Below are 21,670 nucleotides of genomic sequence, written 5' to 3'. Positions count from 1 at the left end.
TTTAGATTCTTTTTTGATGCTCAAAACTAAACTTTATGGTCAGATTTTAGGTCCAATATAGTCCTGGAACCCAGAATTATATTTTTCCTCATTTTTAGGAAGGGAATGGCAACTAATGGTTTTCAAAGTGATTTATTTACTTAACTATTAACTATTTACTAATTATTTACTTAACTATTACTTAACTACACTATGCCAGCAAAAGTATATTTTCCACCTATACACAGACATGTGCACGTGCATGTTGTGCGCACCTACACGCACACTATGTACTCAGAATTCTGGAGCTTCTTATATCAGTTATTGCCGGAAAGAAACCTCAAAATTATCATCAGGATCCAATTTTTTCTATTGTACATTTTTTTAAATACTATTTATTTAGATTCTAAAATCTGTTTTGTTGTTGTCATTGTTTGCAAAGCAGCAATTTTCAAAAGGCCCTCTTCTTGTGGGATGCACTTAGTTCTTCATTTTTGTCTTTGATTATTTCAAACATTTATTTTAAAGTCCCTTGCACCAGCCCGTCACTTGTGCATGTACCAGTGTGATTCACTCTCATGTCAGTAATGCCATCTTATGATTTATAATTTTTGTGATTTCTTCCTCAGAAGATCAGCCTCTTAAAGCATTTCTACATACATTGGCCATAGATGGCCAAGGTGACCTCTTCATGGCATTTTTGCAGCTGTCCCTGCCCGTGGCTTTATGGAGTGCATGTATGCAGGGCAAGCTTTCAGGGGCTCATGACTAGGGGAGGCTGAATCATGTGATTCAGCTTTTCAAATTCAAATTCAAATTCAGCTTTTTGCCCCTGCTAAATGCATGTCCTCATTGCCAAGTTTTTACTAGGGTCTCTTTCTATACAGAGGGCGAGGTCCCAAACCAAGGAGCTTTTGTGCTGGTGGAACTTGGGGCCTGGCACAGTGGCACATGGAAGTGTTCTGGTTCCCCACCCTGGAAGCTCCCCTAGACTCCTCTTCTGGGGTTTTCATGGAAGCTTTATTACATAGGCACGATTGATCCAATCATTGTGCATTCATGATTGATGTGATCAATTCAAGTGCTGGCCCCTTTTCCCCTCCTTGGAAATCAGAAGGTGGGATTTTGAAAAGTTCCAACCCTCTATTCCAGGGTCCTGTCCCCTGGCAGCCACTGCCGCCCTATCCTTAGATGCTTTCCAAAAGTCCCCTCATTAACATAAACAAATTAACATAAAGTTGCAGGGGGAAGGAACTTGTTATGACCTTTATGGCTCTGAAGAGTCTTTTCAAGAACTAAGGGTAAGAGACCAAATATTATTACCAAAGTTGCCCTGATTGATCTTATTGGTTAGGAAATGCCAGAGATTTAGGACCTGTGTACCAGGAACTGTGGATGAAAACCAAATAGATGTGAGAAATATATTTTGGTCATCTGAATGACCAAGTATTTGTATTTCTTATAAATCACACTATCACAGAAGTAACTCTTTTAACATTAAGCAAAGGCTGTTCAAAGCACATGTATGTATTTTTAGATATACAGAAGAAAGATTTCCAAATCGAATACAGAGAACAGAGAGGTGAAGGTTGTGAAGACTCTCCTTGAGACTGATGTGACTCGTCTATGGAATTTCTGAAGCCAGGTTGCGATTAATTCCTACTTTCTAAAGGAGCATTTCCTTGCATGTGTGGGGATCAGCTCGGAGTTCACACCAGGACCAACTTTAATGATCTTTACAGTGTGACTGAAATATCCTTCAAGGCAGTACATCGCCACATCTACATTCATGAAATTATAAGGATGTGTTGCAAAAAAGTGCAATTACAGTTTTTCGTGATATACTGAAGGAACGCCAGGGAAATATCCTCTCTCAAGTCCCATAAAAAAATAGAAAACAACTTGAATTAAGGTATAATTGAATATCACTGTGCCTAAAAATAATGGGCAATGGAGCCAGACACTTGAGTGTGAATCTTTCTTGTCACCTACAAGCTGTGTGACCTTGGGCAAATTACTAAATTTACTAAAATGAGAGTAATTAGAACCTTCTCTGTAGGTAATTGTCTAATTCTTTTGTATGACTCTGGGTTCTCCAGGGAAATAGAACCAACAGGATCTTTCTCAAATACAGATATAGCTATATATATAGGTATGTTGATATCTATCTAGACATGTCTGTGTCTAGTTTATCTATCTATAAATCTATTGATCCTTCAATCAATCTATCCATCCATCCATCCTCCATCCATCCATCCATCCATCCATCCATCCTTACTGTAACGAATGAGCTCACAAACTTGTCAGGGCTGGCATATGTGAAATCCATCGGGCAGGCCAGCCGGTTGGAGACTGGCAAGTTGATGTTGAAGTCTTGAGCCTGAACTCTTCAGAGTAGCAAGCTGGAAACTAGACAGTGTATCCATGTCACATTCTTAAGGAGAATCCCTTCTGAGGGTGATGAGGGCAACTAAGTCCCAGTCCTCTCTCCTAAATTCTGGTGGTTTGCTGGCAATCTTTGGTGTTTCTTGGCTTATAGACCTCTGCCTTTACCTTCATATGGTATTGTCTCTGTGTGTTTATCTCTGGTATCCGAAATTTTCTTTTTATAAACACAACAGTTTTGTTGGGCTAGGGCCCAGTCTAATTACCTTTTCTTAACTAATTACATCTGTAACAACTCTATTTCCAGATAAGGTCACTTTCTCAGGCACTGGAGAGCAGGACCACAAGATATGGATTTGGGTTCTCACAATTCAACCCATAATATCCCTGTAATAGACAACTCTCAATAAATGATGATCGCTATTTTCCAAGACTGAATTTAGAGTTCTTTAAGAAAATAATATATAAATTATGTTAACTACTTGAGCTAACCCAAGGGAAGTATACTTTTTTTGTCCTCTTAGCCCTGTGATATCAATAAATATAAAGATAAGATACAGTGTTTGTCGGAGGAGTACAGATTTAAAAATAAGAAGTTGTATTGTTCTGGAAGTGGCTATTGATAAATTGAAAGGAATGGAAGAGTCCTATAAGAAGAAAAGATCTATAGATTTTGAGAATATTTTAGCTCTTTTTCAATCAATGAATTCATAGATTTATTGTTTCCCTCCAGAAGATAATCTAATTTTGAAAGTCTTCCCCAGCATATCCTGAAGAATATTATTGAAAAGCTTATGAAGAGAAAGTATGAATTTCCCCATGCAGGTAAAAAAAACAAAAAACAAAAAACAAACAAACAAACAAAAAAACACTAGAGGGAAGGGAATGGGAGTAAAAGTAAGTTTGTAGAAGGACTTTCCTCCTTGTGAAGGAATTCTAGTGTTATGTTCCTAACTGATTATGGTGATTACCAGCACAAATTCCCCTTTTTTTCTGCACACTGTGGGGAAAAAAAGAAAATCAAATACCAGATGATCAAATCAAGTCCCACTATGTTTTATTTGAAATTATATCCTTTATTTGAAATTATATCCTTTATTTTTGACTTTCATATTTGGAAACTCTACCCAACACCAAAGTGCAAGAATTAGAAATGAGATGGTTTTGTTACATTTTAGAAATGATAGTTTTATTACATTTTAGAAATGAGAAATCATTTTATTTTCTTATTTGAAAGTCCTATGCTTTGGTCAGTTATATGTTTACAATCAGCTTTTCTATTCCTTTTTTTTTTTTTTCTATTCCTTTTAAAAACAAATGATATTTTAGCCCTCATTACCACACTAATGTATATTTGAATAATATCACTAGTGTGTCTTTCACCTTCAGTCTATCCCCACCTTCGGTCCACTTTTCATTGCTCCCATGTTAATTTCAAAGCTTAATTCTGATTATGTCTCCTCCTGCCTGTAAAAGGACGGGCTGACTTTCCACTACCCATTCATACCACAAACCTTAATTTGAAATTCATTGTCTGTTACAGATTGATTGCTAAATGGTTGCAAATCTTTACCCTCTTTGGCTTCACACTCTCACTGTGTGCGTTCACTGCTCCTTTTCATCAAAATACAAATAAACACTACTTTTCCACTTTGGTATTTGCTTTGTCAGATAGGATGTTCTGAAAGTGACTGTTCACCAATACCAAAAACCCAAGTTTCAAAAGACCTGGCATACTCGTATGCCCTCTATACCCTGACATTGCCACATGAATAAGCCTTCGAGATGATGCGAACACCCGGCCAAGTCATCTCTATCGTACCAGCTGACACGGACCAGTTCTAGAAGGATGAATGAGGCCATCCTAGCCCAGGCAGCCCCAACCAACATGTAATTTGACCACAGATACATTTGTGGGCCCAGCTGAGGTCAGTCAAGTCTAGCCCTGATCCACAGAACCACCTGGATGAGACTCTACGTAATAATGGAGGCTTATTGTTTCAACCACTGGGTTTGAGGGTCGTACTTCAGAATGTCCCAGCAAAAAAAAAGCAGAAGTAGAGAGGAATTCTTAAGACCAAACTTAGGAATTTACAACAAACTTTGATTTACAACAAAATCTAGAGATGAGGAAATAAAAGGCAGACAGCCCAGGAGACTGGCTTGGCACAACCGGCATGGTAAGAGTGGAACCAAGAGGTGTATCGTAGAAGACAGTGGGGGCAAAGAGAGCTGTGTAGGAAGGAATGAGTAATACTTGATCACTAAGCTAATAAGTCTCCCTGTCTCGTCAATTCCCTCATGCTCTTCTTTAGGCAACCCCTTTGTTTTCGTTTTAAATTTCCTAAACACAAATTAAATTTATGCTAACTGTAGAAAACTTAGGAAATAAAAGATAAAAAAAGGAGAGGATAGGACAAAGAAAACGAAGAGGGGAGAGCAGCTAAAAATGACAAAGGCCACGGATTGTTAACTATGTGTGTTCATTGCAGCTCGTTTACTTATTAAATGTTATTTACTTGTTTATGCATTTCAGTTTTAATCTGAAATGTGATTAAAACTATACATAAGGTGGTAGTAGATGATTTTAAAATGTAAATGTTTCTAATGCTAACCTGTTGTCAAAGGAATCATTTCAGCCTCCTTCCCCTTTTGTATCATTAAATTTCCAATCTGACACTGAGAAATCTGGCTTTTACTGACCAGCAGCCATTTTTGTTTTAACTCAAGTGTAGTTGGCACACAATGTTACATCTGTTTAAGGTGCACAACATAGTGACTTGACAAATTTATACATTTTGCTGTGCTCACCACGAGAGTTGCTCCATCTGCCCCCATACAACACTTTGCAGTATCACTGACTATATTCCCTGTGCTGCTCCTTTCATCCCCATGACTTATTCCTTCCCTAACTGGGGGCCTGTACGTCCCACTCCCCTTTACCTATTCTCCCCATTCTTCCGACACCTTCCCCTCTGGCAACCATGAGTTTGTTCTCTGTGCTTATGGATTGGTTTCAGTTGTGGCTCATTAAATGCCTTTTTTCACATAATTAAAATACAAAATCCACCATTTTGGAATGAATTTAAAATTTTTAAAATTCAGTAGTATACTTTAAACAGTTTTCAGGATATCATCTTAATGATATTTTAATTTCCATAATGAAATACTTCTAACATTTTTAATTTAATTTTACTACTTCCAAACCATTAGTTTATATTTAGCTCTTCTGCTTTTATAAACACAGATGTATTTAGGGTACTTAGATGTACTTTTTTATCTACACGTATGATTATTTCTTTAAAATATATTCCCGTGAATTTTTTAAACGCTGAAATGGAACTATTGAGTTAAGGAATATGAGCATATCTGAGGCTCCTAATAGAAATTTGCCAGAGTATTTTACAGAGAGTCTCACTTATTCACTCTCATCTGCTTTGTAAGCGAATTATCAATTACTTTGCACTTGCCAAAACTTAGCTACTTTTTCAAAATATGCATTTTAAGGACATTGATAGCTGAAAATATTTTATGTATTTAAATGTGTTTGATTTTAAGTGTGGTTGATTTTTTTCCCCTCCAAATAATTGCTATCCGTGTTTACTTCTTGCTTGTGTGTGTGTGTGTGTGTGTGTGTGTGTGTGTGTGTGTATAATTTGTTTCTACTTGCTTATTGCCCATTATTTCTTCTGGAGTTTTACTTTTGTAAAAATATCATTTTTATGACTGCTTTATATTTTAGTAATGTCACTCCATTATCACTTATATTACAAATATCTCCCTAATTTGTTGTTTAGGTTATCCACTTTGTTTTGTATATTATATTGTTTTTTTCATATAGTTTTCTTTTAAATTTGCAGAAATGTTTATCTAGTCAAAGCTGTCTTTATAATAAAAATTCTCACTAGCATCTTAATTATTTTTTCATTTGCTTTTTTTTAACCCTTTAAAGGGTTGACTACCCTTTAATCTACCTGAAATTAATTTTGTTATGTGGTGTATGATAGGGCTCAGACTAACCCTCCCCAAATGTGTCTCTTTGGTATGTGGATTACCATGAACTCAAGTCTACCTATCTGACCAGTATTTATTTCTGTGCTTTTATTGTGGTCTTGCTAGCCACCTATTATTAAGCCAATAGAAGGACTAATTTTAATTATTACAGTGTTAAAATATAGATCATATCTTGTAGGACTAGCTCTCCCACCTATTCTTTTTCCAATATCCTGAATTTGAAATGATCAAGAATCTTATCAAATGAATTATAGAATTCTATTCTTCCAGCTATTTTTTTTGCCCATGTCAATATGGGTGAGATTTTTATTGAAATCATCTTTCAACTTAAATTTGGCAAGGAAATATAGAAATGTGAGTCGTATCTTAAATTATTCGAGTTCTTTTTATGTTTTGCAGTAAAGGGTAGTGATTTTATTCACATGGTCTCACCCATTTCCTTTTATGGCTATTTGGTGGCAGTTTATTTGGGGGTGGCTGTTGTAATTTGACTTTTTTATACATCACGCATTTCTGGTTATTGCTGAAATACAATTATCATTTAATTTGTTTCATTTAAAAATTTTATTTTATTTTACTGGTGAAGATACTATTCTGAGATTAAGCCCAACAAGTCTGTATACATTTTAGATAGTAGCCAAGGCAAAATGCTATTTTCAGATCGCCTCTACTTTTCTCTCCTCATGGCTTTAAAGGTAAAAGCTAGTTTTTGTTTTTGAGGCATATTCTTGCTTCTTTAGAGTAACCATACCAGCAAGCCTTTTTATATATCCGAATATGAAGAAAGTTCTGAAAATGAGAGGGTGTCAATGCTTCTGGTTGAGGTATTAAGCATTCAGTGTAATAATAGTGTAATAGATCTTTGTTTGGGACATGAGCATCTCCGATAAGGTTATTAGCTATACATTTTTTCCCCTCATCCTTTTTTTTTTTTCTTCAGTTTGGGGACATGAGTGGAGGAAAGAAGGGCAGGAACCCTGCTACAAGTTGAGTTCTTAGAATCTATGAATCTAGGGAGACAGATTTTTAAAAAGAGAATACTGCTCAGGCTGGATCCAAGGAAAAGGGAGCTCTGGGGAGGGTTCTAGCCAGTAGACTAGAAGAGAAATAAAACCCGATTATCTGGTTTTCAGATTTCATTATATGGGTCGTAATTCCTTTATGTTGTCCTCAAGCATTTGATAAAATTTGTTTAACGAGGTAGCCTTATTTTAGCAGCTATTTGGAGAATTAATAGAATGATGTGAAGCATAATAGAGTAGGAAGAGCTGCAGCAGCCTGGAAAACTATTCATGGAAAGACGAATTGTTTCATGTACATGCATTAGAAGGATAGTTCTGTGGGACATGTGAGGACACCCTTCCTGGGGGATTCTTAGGAATCACAAGGTGCTGGCGTGGACTGCCTTCAACATACATGCCGGTTGCTCACACCATATTGTTTGAATATTAAAGACTTATCCATACCTATTCCTAAAAGGCAGTAAAACTGCCTCCTGCGACACCTGTCCCCAATGCAGGAGATTAGAGTCTATCTAATTCCAAGTATATTTCTTATATATCTAGCTTTTAATAAACTGTCTCATTAAATCTAATAGTTCTGAGTTGCTTCTCTAGGGCTCACAGACATCTAACTGTGTCATTTGAAAATCATAATTTTATAACTTTCATTTTTAAGAGTTTTTTCCTCTTATATGTTTCATTTATTCATGCTTTGGCCAGAACACCTCGAATCATATAAAATAATAATAGCAATTACAGACATCTCTGCTTTCTTCGTGGTTTTAATGAGGATGACTTTTTGTGCATCATCAATAAGTTTCATGTTGGCTCGTGATTTAAAGTACATATTTTATACGGTTTTAAGGAAATACTCCTGGTTTATTCTACTTTAAATCTGCCAATATTTTTAAAGGTTATTAAATGATATTCAGAATCTCTTGAGGTGATATTTTCTCATTTGCCTTACTGATGTGATAAATAGATTACTGATGAGTAAACTATCATTAAATTGTTAGGATAAATCTTATTTGATTGAGGTGTATTGTAGTTGTTCTATATTTTTGGCTTTGATTTCACAAAACGGAGACTCAGTGATAAGAGGTTACAAAAAAAGAGGAGGAAATGTATTGACATATAAAGAAAATATGTAACCAGGAAGAATAAAATCATCTGATAAGCCAGGTTTCCTCATTTTCTCACTCTTTTGACAAAACAGTAGGGAGTGCTGGTTGACAGCTTCAAAAAAGTTCCCATGACAAGGAGGAAGAGTTTTTATAAAACAGAAGCAGAGTACTGTTAGCAGAAGTAGTGATAAGGGATATAAAACAGGCAAAATTAAAAAAAAAAATTAAAGGAAGTTACATAGATATTAAATGTAATGCTGATTTCAATTTGTTAGTAGTTTATTTAGAAGGTCCACCTTTACAGTAAGTGACATTAATCACTGATATCTTTGGTTCTATCTTTTTAAACTTTGTATAAAAATTAATGTAGCTAAATAAAGGGATTTTTGTATGCCTTTTTATATTTTCTTCATTCTCTGAAACACATTATAGCATAAAAATCATGCTTGAAAGCATGAAAAACCAAACTTAAAGTATTCTCTGGGTCCATGGTTTTCTGTAGAAGTAATTTTCTCCATGATTATTGGTATCTTTAGTGAATATAGAGTCCATCTTAATTATTTCTATTTTCCAGAGCTTTCACTGTATTTACTTTTTCAAATCAATAAACAAGGAGGATAATGAGAAGTTTATAATGATGACTTGAATTTACTCAAAATCAGCTGAACTAGAAAGAAATTAAAGGCAGAAACTTTAAAATAATACTTAAATATAGTCATTATTTGCTCACAAATTTACTTTATCTCTCTTTCTTGTCTTTTAAAGCATATTTATATACATTAATACATTTTACTTTATTTCTTTGTTCTATTGTCTGTTCTCTGGTTAATTATTTGCATTTGTGCTGTATGTTTCTTATGGTTACACTTATTACTTCTTGAGTTTAATGCTTAGTCATGTCTTTTTTTCTTTTTGGATAATAAAGTACTGTAATTCTAAGATATAAGTCCATTTGTAAATTCATAGCTAATCTGTTATTACATACTTGATTTGCTTTTCAACCTATTTTTAAAAAATTATTCTGATGGCAGGTTTAAGCTTTAAACTTTTATAAATTTCTTGGTCTATATAACATAATGCAAATAATATATATAGATACTACTTGAACAGAGCCTAGAACACACTAACATTATATACATATTATCCTCCTTATGACCTAATATAAAATCCATGTTCTTAAAATGTTCAGTAGATCCTGAAAATAAAATATATTTATTTCATTTATAGTGAACTAGTGTGATTATATATTAGTTAACTTTATTTTACATTATCAAGTGCATTTCTTTATTTACTTTGATAACCTGACTTGCCATAGTGTGAGAGATGTTTGCTAAAAATCTCCCAATTAATTTATGTTTCTGTGAATTTTTCTTTGTATGCCAAAATATTTTTATCTGTTTTGCAGTGATGTTCTTTGACACATAACTATCATTCACATATTCATTATGGATTATAGTTATGAATGCAGACTTATTTTCTCATTTCATATTATGACGGTCTTGAATTCCAATTGTAGGATGATAATTAGGTATTAAATTATACTTCCCCCCCGCCCCCAAAAAATCATATGTTGACATTTTAATCACCTGTGCCTCAGAATGTGACCTTACTTCAAAATAGGGTCATTGCAAATACAATTGGTTAAGAGTGTATTTGGTACAATACAAATACCCTACTGCAGTGTAGACACCTACTTCAGAATGACTGATGTCCTTATGAAAACAAGAAACTTGGAAAGAGACATGCACACATGGGGAAAACGTCTAAGCCCCCTAGTTTCTAGTTTCTAGTTTCTAGTACTTTATTACCACATGCTAGGAAACTGTCACAGAGGATGATAATTTTGCCATTTTTGCTTTTTCCTTTTTTTGTATTTTTAACTTCTCTGATAGGTCTTGTCCTAGACTTTTATTTGCAACCTTTCTATATGGTGATTTAGAGGCTTCTTTTCTTAGTAGCACATGATTGGAATTTCCTTCTTATATAACTTGAGGGAAATTAAACCACTTACACTTATTCTTTTGAATTAGTATCTTTCTGCTTTGGTGCTATTTTTTTATATTTTTCTCTATCTAGTCAACTCACAGTTGGAATATGTCTTTTTTTTTTTTAAGATTTTATGTATTTATTCATGAAAGACACAGAAAGAGGCAGAGACACAGGCAAAGGAGAAGCAGGCTCCATGTAGGGAGCCTGATGCAGGACTCAATCCCGGGACTCGGGGTCACGCCTTGGGCCAACGGCAGGTGCTCAACCACTGAGTACCCCAGGTGCCCCTGGAATACATTTTTTAAATTGATTTGATAACTATGTAAAATCATTTCTTTACATTTATAAAATATGCATTCAACAAAATTTCTCTAATTACCAAAAAGGAAAAGCAAATATGTTTTGATTTTTCATGTCTCTCATAATAAATTACTTCCCTTGATCTTTCTAATATATATTCCTAATAATTTTCTTCTTCTTCCTAATATTTGTTGGTGTTTTAAGAAAACATAGCCTAAGATTTTTATCATATTCATAGTATTTTACTTTAGTTATATTACAATTCTAAGTGACTTTTTAAAATTTTCTTTCAATCTGGTCATTATCAATTGTAATAATTTTTCCTGATTATGTGTATATATGTCTCTCTATATATACATATATATATATTTCTCATCTTTATAGTAAGAGTTCATCCTATTTGTATTATTAATTTTGACTTTTTTTCTGATTCGGTTAGAATTCTCTATGCAATATTTTCAAGAAGGGTATTTTCTGAGCTCCTGCATAGCTTAGAATATAAGTATCTTAGAAGTGAACAGAAGTATGATTTTACCAAGTCCTTGCCATGGTCATGGCTGATTCCCAAGGATCAGTAGCAAATGGGTTTATGTTAACGTATTAATAGTACCTTGGCTTACTGAGAAGGGAGCAGACATGTTGAGGGACTAATCTTTCTCAGAAATATTTATTAAATTTTGGCCAAATGTCAAGCTGAAGATATGACAGAAAAAAAACTTAAAAAAATGATAGTTGCTAATAAGTGATAGGAGAAAGAGAGCACAGTGAACAGGGATAACTGTGGAAAGAGCTGTAATTTAAAATAGAAATGCCAGGGAAGGTCTTAATGAGGAGGTGACCTTTGCACAAAGATCTGAAAGGGGCAAGGAGATCTGAGAGTTGGGTAGATCAGACTGTTGGAAATATGCTTGGTATGCTTCAGAACAGCAGGTGCTCCGGTGGAGAAAGCAGAGGAAGGTAAAGTAATAGTGGTGTGAAATGAAATCAGAAAGTTAACAGAAGAGTAGAACTTTTAGGGCCTTGACTGTTTTGGAGAACCTCAGCTTTTTTTTTTTTTTTTTTAATTGAAGTTTCATTGACATGCAATATCCTATTGATTTCAGGTGTATATCTTAATGATTCGATATTTTTATACATTGTGAAATGATTCCCATGACATCTGGTTACCATCTGTCAGCATACAAAGTTATTATAATACTATTGACTGTATTCCCTATGCTGTACATTAAAAAACAAAACAAATGGACAAAGCAAAACAGAAATAGACTCAGAAACAAAAAAGTGTTGGTTACCAGAGCAGGAAAGGGTTGGAGCAGACAAATAACACAGGTGAAGGGGACTGAGAGGGACTTTAGCTTTTAATCTCCATGGGACCAGAAAATATTAAAGGAGTCTGCAATGAGAAAAACCAAAAAACAAAAAAACATGATCTTAGATTCAGACCTACTGTTCTGAGACTAGAGTGTAGAGGGACAAGTACAGAGGGCAGAAGATGAGAATATTCATAAAATTATCCCAATGAGATTATTTGGTATGTTTAATGGTAGACTAGACCAGAATAGTAACTTTGGAGAGGGAGAGTAAAGGGAGGTTAGCTGAGTTATTGGATATAGGATGTGATAAAAAGAGAAAGGCCAACAATGAAACTAAAGTTTGGTCCGAATAATTGACAGGTAGAGTGACATTTATCAAAATGGGGAAAATGAGAAAGAATAAAATGGAGGAGGGATTAGTATGGTTTTTGATATGTTAAATTTTAAATACTCATTAGGCATTCAAGTAGATTTGTGGATTATCATTTAGATATTTGATTCTGAGTTCAGAAGAGATAACATTTGGTGTTATCAAGGACATGAATATAAATTGAGAACAGAAGAAATCTGAGGACTGAATTGTAAGATACTTTAAATATATAATAAGTAGAAGAGATAGGGAGAGTCAACAAGGGAATGTCAATAAGAGGTAAATGAAGTAGAAGAAAACCCAGGAGGGAGTCCGGAAAGCCAAATGAAAAAAAAAAAAAAAATGATTGACATACTTGCAAGTGGCCAACCATCAAATGCTGTTTCTAAGTGAAGTAATATGAACATTGAGAATCAACATTAAATTTAGCAAAATAGAGGTCACTTTTGACCATCACAGTGGCAATTTTGTAAGGCAGTAGAGAAAAGGATCTATTGGAGAGAGTTCCTATGACAATAAAAGGAGAGAAATTAGAGGTAGTGAATATAAGCAGTTCTACAAGGGGTTTTGCTCTAAGAGGTCACTGAAATAGAACAAGAAGTAGGCAGGAATATAGACTCAAAATAGATTTATTGTACTTTATTTTATTTCATGTTAAATATTGGAAAACCAACACTATGATAATATGTTGGTGGAAATGATGTATCAGACAAAGTAATTAATTCTAGACACAAATAGGAGAAATGCTAAAGCGCTATCCTTCAGTGGTCGGCAAGTGTAAGAGTAACACCCTCACGGGCTGTGATAATTAAGGAGCACAGGTACTTTGTCTGAAGGAAAAGGAAAGTTGGACGAGTATATGAGCACGAGCGTGCATAGGTAGAGATTAGGTTATGTTTCTTTTTTTCACAATAAAATAAGAGGGAGGCCTTTAAATGAGGTTGAACACAGAAGCTAATGTTATCTAGAAGAGGCTGAGCATAAATGGACTAGGGTAGAAATTCTAAAAATGACACTCAGTGACTCCAGTGGGGACAGTGCCAAGACTTTTTTAGGGTTCCCGAGGTCCTCCCTTTTCTAACTATATAACAATGTAGTAGGATTTTCTTCATATAATCCAACCCAAGCAACAATGTAGATGCAGAATGAGAATCCAAATGTCTTTTATTAAGGCAAACTGTGAAGATGCTGTTTGCAAAAATGAAAATAATGTCACTCATCACTAAATATTTGTTTTAAAAAATACAGTTATTTCTCATGAAAAGGTTATTGAAGGTAACGTACAATGGGTTTATTATTCTTACTTTAAAATGAATTCATGCATACTTTAATCTTTTCCCTATTTTTATATGTAATATAACAAATTTCAAGAAATATAACCCATTATTTTTTTTCAAAAGCTCTTTGATGTTCTTAATAATTTTTAGGAAGAGTTAAGGGATCCTGAGATTAAAAAGTTTGAAAACTACTGGACTAAGAAGACAACTTAAGTTATTCAAAGACTTCTCATCATTTGCCACAGCTTTTACTGCTGGTGTGTTTTAACATGCCAAGTGCTTAGTGTTCTCCATGTTTTCTCAGCGAACCCTATATACGCTATAATGAGTTCAACTGTCTCTCAACGTCCACCCTGCCCCTACCACGTTTATGGACACAGAATACACACTCATTTCTTATTTTCTCTTTTCCTTTATTGCTAGAATCAAGGAATGCCTTGTTTTCTGATGTTAGGCAAACAATTGGTGACACTGGATGAACTTCTGGAAATAGCATTCTTGAGTAGAGATTTACACATTTGCCGAGAGGCAAAAACCCAGGCAGCGTCCTTAATCCCAAATGATAAAGATTTTTTAAGCAGATTACTCTTCCATTTAGATTCCTCATTATGTTCATGGACCTTTATATATGTATAAATACATATATTTATGTATGTAGCTTTGCATTGATTAGTGAGTCATACTCTCTAGTTTTATTCTAATGAAAAATACGTTTTTTTTACAATAACTAATAATAATGATAATGCTTTGTGGGCATCAACAGTATACTGAATGTTGTAATAAGCAACATGGAGTTAGTTACTCCTAAAATAAGGATTCAAATATCTTTACAATCTTTAAATATATTTAAAATATCTTTATTAAATTTTGATTTGAGAGAAGATATGCCTTAAGTGGGGGAGGGGGGATCACAGTCTTTTATTATTGTCCAGAAAAATTGTGAATGACTTAGAAATAGGCAAGGATGATCACTGGGTGTCTTGTTGAGAGTGCTCTTCTGAATTATCTCCACTTTTCATTGTCTTTTCAAACTATTCAGAATTATATAAGCTATAGAAATATGATGGTAGTACAAATTATTCTTACCCATAAAAATGTAAATAAATTGTATTGTGTCTGGTGGAGATGCAACTGATTATTGCCACATGGATATTGAACACTTTTGCATCTACTTGTAAATTCAGTCAGCGTTCTGGGTTGTCCAAGTATGTGTGTTCTTTGAATTCTCCTTTGAGTTAGTTTCAATATTTTATTGGTTTCTTCATTAATCAATGAACTAAATGAAATCATTGACAAGTGTTTATTTTTATATTCCATATGAGAGCCATGATATTATGTTTTTAAAAAATTATCTCTAATAATGTCGTGCCAAAGTATTTTGTATTTTCTTCCAATTAGTCAAAAATACAATATTTTATTAAATGATACAGAGAAAAAACAATATTTTATTAAATGATACAGAATGTCTAAATGGTTCTTAGACATTCACAAATCCTTTTTATTTTCCCTGTCCACAATTGGAAGCTTCATATACAACTGCACTTTGGGTGAAGGGGAATGTGGATGGAAAGAGGAGGCTGAAAATTAAAGACACCCCAAACCAAATAAAACTTGCCTTCTTGACAGCATCATTTCAAGGAAGGAGATTTTAACAGCAAAATATAAGAGCATAAATTCAAAATAAAAAAAGAAGAGCTTTTAAGTGAAAATAATTTAGGTTTGTTGGAGCTTAACCGTATCACCTTTATCTTCCTCACTACACTGCACACAGGTGGAAACTTTATCATAGGCCAAGGCTGAGCCAAAGACCAAAGTAGAGATAGTGAGATTGAACAAGGTATTAGGTGCTTGCGGCTTTTCCTGACTTGTTTACATTGACTCCATGCATCTAATCACATGAGCAGTGTCACACTGCCTTGTAATTACCATTCTCCTCCAGGAAAAAGTGAGTTTCAGAAGCTATTTGTTAGAGACTGCTAGCTGTCAAACAAAATCCCTCTTCCCCACCTTCCTTGGCAATCGCCAGAGACGTGGCTGCCTCTGGGTGTTACATTTACAGGCCCCTCTTCAATTAGAGTTGCCATGTTGGTTAAATTTCCACAGATGGAAGGTAAGCAGATATAGAGTGTGCACGTCACTCAGGACTCCATAAGAGGGTGGGCATGCCCCTCCCACGTCTCCTTTGGCTTTCCCACACCTACAACCCACATGTGGTTGTGGAACAGATCTGAATGCTGCCCAAGGGTGTTACCCACAGGGAAAAAACTTCTGTCTTCTTTAAGCTTCCTTGGGGTGGCTCCGTATATTAGGGCAGCCCAGGCTTAAGCAAAATAATAAAGGGTGGAGATACAGTTTTCTTCATCTTAGTGTCTCACGGGGCTAGGATGGCAGAAAAGGAATAAGCAATCCATGTTTTTCATACTAATAAATAAATGAAAAGATATTGCCATAACTGTGTGAGAAGTACATTGGGACAGTTATTTAAGAGGGGTTCTTATTCAATTATAATAGTTAATGTAATAAAGGTAGTATTTGGTATAACACAGCATTACAAGGCCTTGTGTTAAGCACTTAATATATATCAAATAATACAATGATTATAACCATCCTATGATTTAGAAATTATTATTACTATGTAATAATATTAAATACAATATTTAATATAATATTATATAATTAACATAATTAATTACAATATATTATATATCATTATATAATGACTATACAATTATAATTATATAGTTTTATATAATTATCATTTATAATATAATTATATATAATATATAATTATTATAATTATATTGCATAAATTAATATAATTATAATATAATATATGATTATATGATCATTATATAATTAATATAATTAATTAGTATAATATATTATATATAATTAATTATTAATATATGATATTATATTAAGTGTTATATTAATTATATTAATATTATTATTACAAATGTGCAAGATGAGGATAGGAAGTTAGGTGACTTTCCCAAGGTTGAGCAGACTTTATGGTAGACCCTGGACTTGAAATCCTCTGTATTTATATTAATACATAGATAGGATGATATTTAGGCAACATGCAATATTTGGGTAAGTAGTTATTTGTCTTTAACAAAAGGATCTATATAGAAGTGAGACCGATCCCAATGTATATTTCTCCCAAAGGCTGTATTTTCAGAGACAAAGAAAATATCAAGATGACCCTAAAAATTCAAACTGCTAAAACTTGTAAATATTTATTTATTTTAGAGAGAGAGGAAGAGTGATGGGGGGGAGGAGCAGAGGGAGAGAGATGAGCAGACTCCACGCTCAGCACAGACCTGACTCGGGCTCCGGCCCATGACTCCGAGATTGGGACCTGAGCCCAAACCAAGAGTTGGATGGTCACTCAACTGAGCCACCCGGACACCCCTAAATGTTTTACATTTATCTACCTCTCCCCCCACTTCCCCTACACAGTAATTTCAAATCCATAGCACAGATAAAACAAAGCACTTTCTCTTGGAAACACTTCTAATTACTTCTTTACAGAAGAGTGACATATGAAATAAAACACCCGAGGGCCAGAAACCTATCGACTGTTCACACAGGGTTACCATCTACACGGATCCTGATTCTCTTATTCTTATAATTGAAACATTCCAAACCAGTACAATGACTTCTCTAACCACTTACTCTGTGGACAAGGTTGTCCTTTCCTCTGAATCTTACTTGGGTGACTCATCCAGTTTCTTGCTTAACGTAAAGCATGACTCTTTTACTAATTTATAAGGGAAATAAAGAATCTGTGTGTATTACAGTCAGAGACCATTTGACATGGATTATGTTATATTATTTCCGCGATGTTTAGAACATACTAGACATTTTCTTTTGCGTTTATCCTGTTTCATCTGTTGACTAGAAATATTTTCCCATTTTCCCACGTGTGCATAAGATGGCATATCTATCCTACCTTGAAATAGCCTTTTGTTATTTTTCCTGTATAATATATTACCTTTTACTCCACCTTCATCACTGCAACATGTATTTGCATATTTTAACTGTCCACATGAAGGCTTTGAGATATCAGCATTTCCCACTGCATGGTACTTGCAGCCCGATTCAGGGCCGGGGCGAACATCCCAGCCAGACAGGTATATGATGGTAACGGATCACTCCCAACATTGCAGAGCCAGGGAGACTTCTAGGTTATTATTGGCTTTAATTATCACTCCCATAAGCTGTAATATTCTTTACTTTTGGTGAAGCAGCACACCACTGAGTGTGAAATCCTTCCCTGCTTTTGAAAATACACAAGAAATGAACTGAATCACTTCCAATCTGCTGTAACAACTGAACACCCACTGATAAGTATAAGCAAGGGGCAAATTTATCATCACCAATAGAAAATAGGCTTTTTGAAAGTGAGATTTGAGACATCTAGCTGGCTGCTTACTACCAGCGGTGATCAGCAAAACCAAAATCCACTTTCATTTTTAAACTCACAGGCATTTTATTTTCCCTGATTGGTATTCAAGTCAATAAAAAAAAAAAAAAAAGCAAGCACAGTCTTTTTTTTTTTTTAATGTTTGCACTTTATTTATTGCCATAAAATTTAAACACTAAAATATCAAGATAAATAGTTCTCATAGTTCTAACCATTAATTTCCAGCCCTGCTCTCATCCATAATGCTTGCTTTTTGCTTCCATCAGATGCTTCGAGGACAAATCAGACCTGAGGATTCTGAACAGGCTCCATGGAAAAGTCCCTGTTCCAGAGGCCTAGCTGTCACAATCCTGATTTCTATACCTCTTCAGGTAAGACTTATTGAAACACGCTGCATTCAGACCACAATCATCTGGGCACAGAGACACACTCTCATACTACCCCAAGGTCTCGCTAAGTCCTTTGGTTTCCATATTAAGACCACAGTGAATTTCCTTCTGGCTCCAGGCCCCAGATTTCAGGTCTAAAGGAAGGTGATCAAAGGAAAAGAAGCAACCCTATGTAAGGGTTTTGAGGTATTTGGTAGACCCTCTCGTTCTTTATTTTAGCTATCTAAGTAAGACAACAGAATTTTATCACAAACCAGATGATGCAAAATTATTTTTAAGTTCAGAAATTTCCCTTACAAAATACATTTAAATTAGCTATTTGGCCTAAAATCATCCCTGACATCGATGATGTATTTTTTCATTTTTATTAATTCTTACTGAAAGTATTGTAAATATTCCTCAGGCATGGGGTTTTCATTTCTAAGTCCAAGAGCTATGATTGACTTATTACTATATTAAAAATTCTACAATTGTCTGCACCGTAGCAGGTAGCCAGTGATACGGCAAAAATGTATGAACACAAGACTGTCATTTGCTGATGTTCGATGTTACATTCCTTGTGTGTGCCTGCAATTTTTAAATCTTGTAGTTCTTGAAATTATAGGTATGAAAACCACAAGCTAAATCAAATCAGAGAAAAACAATAACTGTGAAATCAGGAGAGTTTTTTGACTGTCTTGTTTCCACTGATGCTGGAAACAGAAAATGTTGTAGTGGTTTTGTAAATGGTAGAGTAACCTTGACCTTAGAAACAAGAGATTTTAAGGCTTTTCCTCTTACAGAAAAATCATTTTATTTTCATCTTCTGATGTTAGTGGACTTGACCGTAGAGATATCAGCAATCAGGATACTTAGAGCAAACTCCACACATTTTAATTACCTGGTTATTCGCAAAGATCATTTTGATAATCATACATATTTCATACAATTTCTTATTTCTTGTTCCCTTCTGTATGTTTTCGTAAACAACTGTCCTAAGGTGGGTATATGATATAGAATGCATACAGACAGTGTACAAGGAAAAGAGAAGCAAAAACTTGGTAAATGACACCAAAAGGGGGAAAAATGTGCCTTAAATAAGTACCCTAAGTGAACATGTGGAATATTTCCATAATTTTGACTGATTTTTTTTTTATTTCTTGAAACAATAATTCAACCATCTATTAGATCTCAATGTTCAGTTCAATATCACAAATCCTCCAGTGGGGGCAGTCCTTTTGCCAGCTTTCTGGGCTGTGTTCTAACAATGTCAGATATTCTTGTTGCCTTCCATGTAAGACGAAGTAGGCAAATACTCTGCGTTATGGCACTTTAGGGCATCTGGAGCCTTGCCATTTGTGCTATTATGATAAGAGCCAGAAGCCAATTTCCTTCAAACCATATTTTTAAGCTGGAGAGCATTAGCCAGGGGTAGTCAAAATGACAAGGCGCTAAGTATATGAACAAAATGAACATCCGGCAAAGAAGTTTAAAGGATTATGACTGCCATAAAAACTGGTAAAAACTGCCCTGTGATTTAGATGGTGAACTATCTTTAAGTTTTAAACACTTTGAGAGAGGGTGTGTGAATTACTGTTCCAATTCCGCGGTATTTTTTGAGAGAAATAGGAATATGACTAGCCTGCATTTGCTCTTGAAATACTTTCAAATTTGGTCTGGGTGAAATAAAAATGGCATGAAAATGTCAGCGGAGCCTTTGAAGATTTAGGGTGTGCTGCTCTGAGATTTAGGTGATGGCAGGTATCAATAACCTAAGCAGTTCATTCCACTCTCTGACTTCATCTTCAAGGGAAACTTTTTTAGTCATAACTTATAGGAAGAAAAATTAAGAACCGTTCTTCTCCCAATAACCATGCTGTCCCAGACCAACGTAAGTGGAAACACTTAAGTAGGATTTCTCAGGGAGGAGTGTTTAGGGAATCCGTTGAAAACTACAACTCAACTCCAAATCCAAAGTCATTCGTTTTAGCTTTTTACCTCAGTCATTCAGTAAACATTTTGTTATTGTCATTTGTTTCTCTATAACTGATATATTTTACAAAGGTAATTTTGAACTCTAATCTCAGAGGTGTAGCGAGATGAACTCTCTACTTGCTGTGATTACTGATTTACAGCAAAGAAGATCACTGGACATTAGTAATAATGCTGATGGGATGTTTTATGAAAAGTTATTACTTAGGAGCCCGTTCAGCTTTGGGGTCCTTTGATAGCAAAGAGTACCTCGAGATTAGAAAATAATGAGACATGAAGAATGAATAGTTCATAAATATGAAGCTTATCCTGTCACTTAGGCTATTATGAAAAGTAGAGGAACCAAAAAAAAAAAAATAGAGGAACAAAGGACAGTAGTAATGTTTCAAAACAGCATCTGTAAAGCAAACTAAGACATCAGGATGTTAGAAGAGTTACGTGGCATTGACACTGAAAAATGGCTATTTGGAGTTTGGTATATAAAACTTAGAAACTACAAGTTAGATAAGTTGTTACTTTTATAAATCCCCTCTCTGTGAGATCTTCATCATCATTCAAAATTCTGCTTGGAGGCCATACTTCATGGAAGGCTCCTCAGAGCCCCACTGTCCGGAACTATACTTCCCTACGTCCCCATAGGTTTTTATTTGTACTTCTTCCGTCCCTTCCATATAACTCTTACAATATGTTGAGTGTTGGAGACATTTATACCAGCCTGTGAGTTCCTAGAGAGCAGAGGCTGTACCTTGCTATTATTTTTATCTTGAACATCCCTAGGACAGTGTCCTACATACATCAATTTCTCAGTAATTTTCAATGAAGTAAAGCATTTTCTACTCATTCTCTTACATGAAAGCAAATACGTTTACAAAACAAAATAGATCTCATGCCTAAACAGTCAAATAAATGGCTTTTAAGAGTTTAAAAAATCAGTATTAATCTCAAGATTTAATCACCTGAAGAGAAAAAATGCTTCAGCCCTGAATATTAGGCATTAAGTTTTAAAGTGAAAAAAAAAATATATCTGGTTTCCACTAAATATGTAAAAAGCATAATTTAATGTATTCCTTTTAATCTTTTCTGCTATGCTTATTTTTAGAGTAGATACTATATTTTATCCTTCTTATGT

Source organism: Vulpes vulpes, chromosome 16 (genome assembly GCF_048418805.1).
Source record: "Vulpes vulpes isolate BD-2025 chromosome 16, VulVul3, whole genome shotgun sequence".
NCBI classification, from domain to species: Eukaryota; Metazoa; Chordata; class Mammalia; order Carnivora; family Canidae; genus Vulpes; species Vulpes vulpes.
The sequence above is the reverse complement of the archived record's forward strand: the minus strand, read 5'-3'. Positions refer to the sequence as shown.